Below are 8,750 nucleotides of genomic sequence, written 5' to 3' on the forward strand. Positions count from 1 at the left end.
CCTTCTCTGTGTGCCAGAAACTTCAAAAAAATTTAAGTGTTTCTAGACAAAATAATTTGTTAAATTCTTTACAAATCTAACAAACCTCAATTTTCAATATTATATTTTCTTTTACTGGGGATAGGCTGTCTTTAAATTATTTTCAGTTATTGCATAATCTTTAAACTGTGAGCAAAAAATACAGGCATTCTCTACACTTTTTAAAATCTAGGTTCTATTGAATTAGTGCATGGCAAAGGATGGTGTATATGAACTGGAATTAAGGACATTGTCATATATTTCCATTTTGTTCTGAAGATATTATTTTGAAGATGAGAATATTGTCAAAGTGTTTGGTGAGCTTGAAAAAAATGTATATATCTATACTATATATCTATATCTATATATTGAGTAATACAAATGGATCTAAAGTTGTGACACCCTAAGTTCAGCTATCAACTTGCAATATGTTAGCCCAGAATTTAATTTCTGATCCAAAAAATTGATGAACTGGGAGTTGAAGCTTTCATGAGCTCTTTCTTTTCTCTAAGTATATATATATATATATATACTCAACTGATTAATTGATGTTCAAAGTAGTAGCTAAAGTCTTTTGAGTTGTGATAGAATATAAAATTTATTTTAATTTCTTTTCAACAAGATAGAAAAGACAGAATTTCTCTTCTACTGAAAGTATAGTTAAGAAGTGAATTTCCCAAAGTCAAAGATGAGGGCATGTAAAGAGCATAGTTTGTTAGTGCACAGATATGAGGAATCTTTAAAAAATATCACTGTAAGATTTCCCATCCTTCTGTTTCATTTTAGATTCTAGAGCTATCATTAAGAAAAACCTTTCTCTTTTATCTGTGCCCCATACTGTACTCATTTTCCTGTAAGCTATCATAAACAATCAGGTCTCTACACTGAAACATTCTAAAATTCCCATCTGCAATGTCTTTGTAAATCTGCTAAGTTATTTTCCATTCTCCATACCACCGGTGAGCAGATGTAATGGAGAAAGTATGCACAATGTTATTCCTCTACTGTTGCACCTCTTTAAAAGGAGAGCATTATTCCCAAGTCAAGATAACTAGGGTAGAGACGAGAGTGTTGAAGAATCACCCCAGAGCTCACTGAGATGTGCTGCCCTAGCCCAATTCTCATTTTGATTTATCTAAGTTTGGAAATAACAGTATTAAATTAGCAAAGACAAGCAATGAACAAAGCCCTAGAGATGAATTAGCCATTGTCTCTGGTCCATTAATCTCCTCTTCAATTCTAGAGAATTGTGGCTCACCCAGACCCGAAGATCAAATAAAATGCCTAATTGGGAAAATCCTAAACAAGTGTGTCCTGGGGAGCTTGAATTTATTTGTCACCCGCTCAAACAACTGTGTTGTTTATATAAGTCTTTAAAACCCTGATACTTTTCCGCTACTATATCTTAATCCCTCGTTCTTTATGCTCAGGAGGGCAATTTAGAGTTGTTTTCAATTAACTAGAATGGAGAGGGGCACTTATTCCAGAAACAGATAGCTGTGTTGTGAGTATTTTTCCAAACATGCTGAGTGGTTTAGATCTAAGCATCGGGTTTGGGAGATGCATTGGGATCTCCTTGAAGATAATGATATCTGTTCTTTGGTGTTTTTAATATCAGTAATAAATGGTTGAACATAATCACAATTAAGGACATGAGTGTAGCAAGGAAGGTTGAGATGTTAAGGCTAAACACAAATGTGAAGTAAAGAGCTGAGATAATTATCTAGGACGACAATCCAGATCAAGCAATGCTTTCATTTAAAAAATATGCAGATGATATGCAGATAATTGAGGTCAAACTTTTTATTTAACACAGGGCAAAATAGAATGAAAATCAGCCTGCGGAATTTTGTTCACCCAGAGATGGGGCATTTATTTTGACAAACAAAAATGCACTAAAACTTTATGTTCTATAGAAAAAGTCAAAGAACTATAAAATGGAAATAGCTAACAGCAAAGGGATTCACATGCACTGTCAATATTGACTCTGTATCAACAATAATTTAAATGTGATACTCATCTTGCATGGTGTTTTACATGAAATATGTCATTTAGAAGCATTATGTCAGTTACAGTAAAACAGAGGCAGATGATATTATGAGTGTTATTTTATAGGTGAACATTTGGCAGTGCCTAGAAGTTAGAGATTCACCCCAAATTGATTAACAGGTTAGTGGTAGAATGAAAATGCTCGTTCAATTCTGTCAGCTTTTAAAGGCTGTGCTTGGGATAGTAAACTGTGTGGCTATTAGCATACAAGATTTTAGTATTATTAGCAGGGTTTGTTGAAGGAGTTGGTTAAATAGAGTAGAATAAAAGTTATAAATAACTGAGCCTAGATAATCTCAGGTGAATTAGGCTTTAGGAATATAGGAAGGAATCCTATACTTAGTTTTTATCTATACAATAGTAAAAAACCACTTAGACTTCACTATATTTGGCTAAACTGATTGGATACACAGTATCTGCACTGTATTTCATCCCTTCAGCTTAGCTCCCTGTTTTCAGGTATATTAGGTTACTCTGCCTTTAACTGAAGTCATTTTGTTTTACTTGTTTATTTTTGAAGTTCTGGGGATTGAACCTAGGGCCTCGTATGTTGGGCAAGCACCCTAACACTGAGCTACATGCCCTGCCCTTTTTATTTTAGTTTGACACAGGGTTTTGCGAAATTGCTGAGGCTGGCCTTGAACTTGCTATCCCCGTGCCTGGACCTCCTGAATATCTGAGATCCTCCGTGTGCACTACCATACCGATCCTAGCTGCAGTTATTGATTGAAGCAAAATATTAATGTGCTTGGGAAAGTTGTATATAGATCAAGTCAATTTGTGTGCTATACTGACTTCATTTTCTCTATTATTAATCAAGTACACATTAATTTGTCTTCAAGAAATATTCACCCAAGCAGAGCAGACTGTATTTAAGATGAATAATAGTGTAAAATATAGAGATTATGTGGTAATAATTAGCCTGATAATTTAAGCATCACATTTTTATGTGCTGTCTTTTATGTGTAGACTTGTTCAGAGTTATTTGATTGAACAATTATTTATCACATTTTAATTTATAGTATTTACACTGGTATTTACAAAGTACTTTTCAGTTAAAGGGATTTTCAGTAGTGTTTTATTGGATTCTCTGAATGGCCCTATGGGCTATGTATTCTTACTATTTCCACTTTATAAGAAAATAAATAAAACACACACAGAGGTCAGGTGATTGATTAGTCATCTCAATGAAATGGTGACTAAAATAAAATCTAATTAAGAGAGCAAACCATTGGGGTGGGATGGATTATAATAATATTAAGTTATAATATTGAGGCATTTATTTATTCTACTTTACATTTTGACAAAGGGCAGAAGACAGCCAGGTTGGAGCTGAAGGAAAATTTTTATTTGGACCAAAAGTTTCTAGGGATGATTTCTGCAAACAATTTAAAGTATTCAGAGAATAAACATGCCTGTCTGTGGTTCTAATTAAGCTTAAGAATGATAAATATTTTTACTTCAACATATTTACTATTATTCATATATTACTGATTCATTATACACCAATGAGTAACAGATACTGAAAAATTATTTCTGTGGTCAACAACTTTAAATTTAAGAAATATTTTTTTCTTTCTTTCTCTCTGACTCTTTCTTTCTCTCCCCTTCTCCTCTGTCCAAATAGAATAATCTTCATGTATGTTAATTAGTGGAAAAGTTATCTCCATCTGATATTGGAAGGTCTTCTAATCCTGAATCCATGCCTATAACAATATAATCAAAAGGTTCAGGCAGATGATAATTTGATTATTTAGCCTTGTGCACACAGAATAAATTATATTTGGACTTTGCTCATGTTTTGGTCTGTGGCTAGCATTTGCCATTGTGGAAGCATTTTGTAAGGGAAGTTTTATTAATCTCACTGAGTATTAATTCATTTAGTCAGTATGATAACAAAAATCTATGGAATAGTTCTATGGACCAGGCACTCTGCTAGAATCTGGGGATGCACATATGGGCAAAAATGTACATGATGTCTTTTCTCATGAAATTTATAGTCAAGAATAGAAAAGAGATTTGAAATTGATAATATAAAATAAACAAATGTGAAAATATATTTGGACTTATTTCCTAAGTATTATGAAAGAATGGTGTCTTGTATTCCCTACTGTAGGAACCTATGATTGGAGAAACTAAACCAGAAGGTCTGGAAAGTTTTCCTTGGCGAAGCTGCAGATGAATGAAGGACAAGTTGGAGTTAGGTGAACCAGGATGGAAAGAGCATCTGTGCTTTTGATACGGGACATCTAATTGCCCTTCATGAGAAGCAGTGTGACATACTCAGTGCTAAGGAACAGGGAGTAAGGGGGGATACATGGAGAGTGATTGAATTCTTCTTGTATACAAGTGGCATTGCTAGGTGTGACCGTTTATTGTATGTGTCCATTTGTCTGGACCCAGGGCCCAGGTATCTGGTAGACATCACTGTGGCTGTTTCAATCAGGGTATTTTTTGATGAGATTAATACTTAATTTGATGGGCTTAGAGTAAAGGAGAATGTGGGTGGTCTCATGCAAACAGTTGAAGGCTTCCATAGAACAAAGACTGATCTATTCCCACCCTGCTAACAAAACAAGGAGGAACCCTGCGGGAAGATGTCTGGGTCTGCTGGACTCCAGCCATAGCTGTTCACTGGTCTTCAGTCCACTGATCTATCCCGTAGGTTTTGGATGTACTAAGCTTCCACAGATATGTGAGGTAATTCATTAAAAGTTCCCCCTCATATATCCTTTCTCTCCTTCAGTCTTTTGAAAAGTATTACTCTGCACTAAAAAAGAATAAGATCATGGCATTTGCAGGGAAATGGATAGCATTAGAGAAGATTGTGCTAAGTGAAGTTAGCCAATCCCCAAAAACCAAATGCCGATTGTTTTCTCTGATATAAGGGGGGGTGACTCAAAGTGGGGTACGGAGGGAGATCATGGGTGGAAAATTACCTCTAGATAGGGAATAGGGGTGGGAGGGAAATAAAGGGAGAAGGGGAATAGCTAGGATAGTGAAAGGAGATGGTCATCATTATACAAAATTCATGTATGAAGATGTGAATTTGGTGTCAACATACCATATTTACAAACAGAGATTTGATAAATTGTGGTATAAAGGTGTATTAAGAATTGTAATGCAAAAAAATCATGAATGTAATGCACTCCACTATTGTCATGTATGTAAGAAATAATAATAAAAATGTTTCTATAGCTAAAAAAATGATGTCAAAATAATAAAACCAAGGAAGAAACGCATTTTATTTCCAAATTACAGGTTGATAAATTATGCTAATTTTTATTAAAAATTTCCCCATAATTTCCATAATAAAAAATGGAAAAAGAAAAGTACACCTCCTCGTGTGCACATGGGCATATATATACAAGACCCTATCAAAGAATGCTTCAAGGACTCTCAGCAGATACCCAAATCCATGAATGCTAAAGCATCCTTATATATAATGGTGTGGCATTTGAATGTGACTAAACAAATCCTCCTGTAAACTTTAAATTATCACTAGATCATGTCTAATATCTAACATAATGTAAATACATATGAGTACTTGTCATAATGTATTGTTTAGGGATTGATGAAAATAAATTTAAGGTTTGTTGACAAGAAAAAATCTGTTCAGTGCAGACATAATTTTTAAAAATTTTCAATTCAAGGCTGGTTGAGTTTGTAGCTGTAGAACCCATGGTAGATAAGTAGGTAGGGAGGCAAGTAGATAGATGGATATTGTTGCTTCTTTTTTTCTGGAAAGCCCTAATATACTGGATTATTGGAATGACTGGACATATAGTGCTTTTTTCCAGTGTACTTAAAGTTAAAAACTAATAATATGAAGATAATAAATATGGTAATATGAAATTAAAACAAATGTAAGAGATACGAGAACCAGAGAACATGTGGGACCACCGTCCTTAGGCAGAGTTAAGGAACTGGTGGGCTTCAGCCAAGGAGGTGGGGCGAAGAGGGTTACTCAGATGAGCAATGGGGTGGAGGCAGAAATAAGTGTCAGATTATTACCAGGCTCTGGGTGGACCAGTCTGAATGAAACGTGGCTTCTAATAATAAATACGAGAGCCTGGCATCCACCCCTGATCAAGTCAAGAGTGGAATCAGAACCCAGAGCTCTTTGGTTTATGGAAGAAAGACTGTGGGGGGTGGGGAGTGGATGTGTGGCAACCTTGCAGGAAAGGCAAGTTGCTAAAATCTTCTTTATGAATTATTCAGAAAGAGAAAATTAAATATCAAGTCCTGTACAGCAGTCTAGTTCTTTCTGGATTGTTTTCACCTCACAGGGGGATACAGAATAAGATGAGTAGAGCAAAAAGAAAGTGAAACAACCAGTCAGCCAAATGTAGCCAGAGAAGCAGCGCCCTGGACTCACAGCATGGGGAAGCCAGGAGCCCTGCTCCCATGGGAGCTGTGATGCGAGAGCAAACCCCATCACCACAGTCCTTTACTGCTCCTTATGTAACTAGGTTAATCTTTTTTATTGTTTCTTTCTTCCCTTCTTTCTGGAAAAGCACTGGGAGAGAATTTTCCTGTAGGTAATGTCTGGGAAAAGTTCTTTGTTTTATGTGCACTGTGCTGCTGTAAAGCCAGGGAGTTTGCCAACTTGGAAGTTATCGGTTCTGATTTGTCACTCAGTGGGTTTAATTTACAGGAGCAAAGAACTAAGCAGTCCAATTCTGGGGAGGCACCCAGTGCACGTCTAGATGGCTCCTATAAGCGGGCCGTTAGTTTGTTGCGCTGGTCCCACTGCTCTAAATAACAGATCAGCGCTGTTATGCAACTGACATTTAACCCCGGGCATTAATTAAAAGTGGCCTGCTGTGTCATTAGGGTAACTGTGGTTAGAATGAAGTGGTGATACTTTGAGAAAAGAAGCTGTGACAATTATTTAAAAATGTTTGCACGTTTGTGATGTAGAAATATATTTATTTTAAATGATACTGAGACCACAGAAATAGCACGTCTTGAAAAATTGAGCAGAATCTTGCATTCAGCTGCTGTGAAGATAAGAGAGGATAGGGAGTATATTATTGTTAATTGGAATTTATATTAAATTTAGAAATTATGCTTGGCACTGTGTTCAGTGATCTATATTCCTTCATTACTTGACAACAATTGTGTATTTTTGCTTTGTTAAATGTTATGAAGCATTTATTTTGTGTCTATTTCTGGGCATACAGCTGTTGGCAACTTTTTTTTTCAAGTTTAAATTTTTTTTCTTTTTTTTTATGGGTGCATTATAACTGCACATAACAGTGGGGTTTGTTGTTACATATTCGCACATGCACATGATATAACAATGTAATTTGGTCAACATCAGATGAGGTTTCTGTTGTCATGGGGGTTCCCCTCTGGTCAACTATGGAGACAGTATAGCATAAATTCTGCATAGGCAGGGGCTCCGGTCTGTTTCAGTCATTGTTGTCACTCCATCAAAGTACTTTTCTCAGAAAAGTACCTGAGAAACAGTGCCTAAAAAAAGGAAAATCAGAGAAATTGAGTCACTCATCCAGGGATTTCTATGCCTATAGCGTATGTATACCTTCTAGATATTATTTCTGCTTTTTAAAAACATTCTATCTATACATTTTTTCCTAATTATACACTTAAAGTTCAACTCTTTCCATCATTATTCTGTTGTCTGAATATTAAGAGTGTTTTGGGTTGTTATTGTTATTCAGTGTCTGGCTATCTTATATTTTCATTGGAACTGTCATTCACAGCTGGTTAAAAAGATTGTGGCATCAAAAATCATTTTTCAAGCTCTGAATTTATAACACATTCTTTTAGGTACAGAAGATGTAAGAATTAATACAGAAAGCATTTTTAGCCTCTGTTGGAGAAGGACAGAGAGGCAATAACAGATAAACAAATACATGGGTAGGATGAGTGACGTGAATAAATTCAACAAAGAAAACAATATAAGGAAATGTGCTAGTGAGTCAGGAGGTGGGGGAAAGGGAGGGCCGCTCTCAGTTGGTAACATTTCATTTGAGAACTGAATGAGGAAAAAATTCTGAGCTGCAGAAGAAAATAATGGAGAAATTCAAGTAGAAGGGATTCTGAAGGTCAGGGCAGAGTATGGTTTTGTGCTGACCAGGACTGCAAAGGGGCACGGTAACCTAGATGCGTCTGTAGAGAAATGAAACGAACAAGGTGAGTGAGAAAGGAGTTTGTATTGGCATTTTAATCACAATGAGAATGTTTTACTTGGCTTTGTGTTAATAGGTGAAAAGGTCTGATTTACACTTGGAAAAAGCACTCTGGCTACCATTGGGATGGACAGAGGATGTCAAACTCCCAATCAGGAGGACCAGTTAGGTGGTCCTTTCGCTATTTCAGGCAGAGATCAGGGGTTGAAGCTCAGTGGTGGAGTGCTTGCCTAACATGGGCAAGGTCCTGGGTACCATCCCCAGCACTGCAAACAAATAGATGGTTATTCAGGGGAGAGTTAATAGTGGACATAATAGAGGGGTTATATTTGAAAGTAGACAAAAGCTGACAAACTAGACAAAGCTGGGCATGGAGATGCATACCTGTAATCCCTGCTGAGGCAGGAGGGTTGCTTGAGTACAGAAGTTTAAGACAAGACTAGCCTGGGTCATATGGCAAGACCCCATTGCAAAAGAAATATATATATATATATATATATATATATATATATATATATATAGAGA

The 8,750-nt window shown here is 36.1% G+C and overlaps 1 long non-coding RNA gene across 1 annotated transcript in view; it reads left to right on the top strand.

Annotated features, from left to right (window-relative positions):
- Nucleotides 1-8,044: 8,044 nt before the first annotated feature.
- Nucleotides 8,045-8,750, top strand: part of LOC125617926 — a 28,537-nt gene continuing 27,831 nt past the window's right edge. Inside the window, exon 1 of the long non-coding RNA XR_007349067.1 lies at nucleotides 8,045-8,229. This is a non-coding gene — a long non-coding RNA (uncharacterized LOC125617926). The remainder of the gene's footprint in view (nucleotides 8,230-8,750) is intronic.

Source organism: Marmota marmota, unplaced genomic scaffold (assembly GCF_001458135.2).
Source record: "Marmota marmota marmota unplaced genomic scaffold, marMar, whole genome shotgun sequence".
Classification (NCBI taxonomy): Eukaryota; Metazoa; Chordata; class Mammalia; order Rodentia; family Sciuridae; genus Marmota; species Marmota marmota.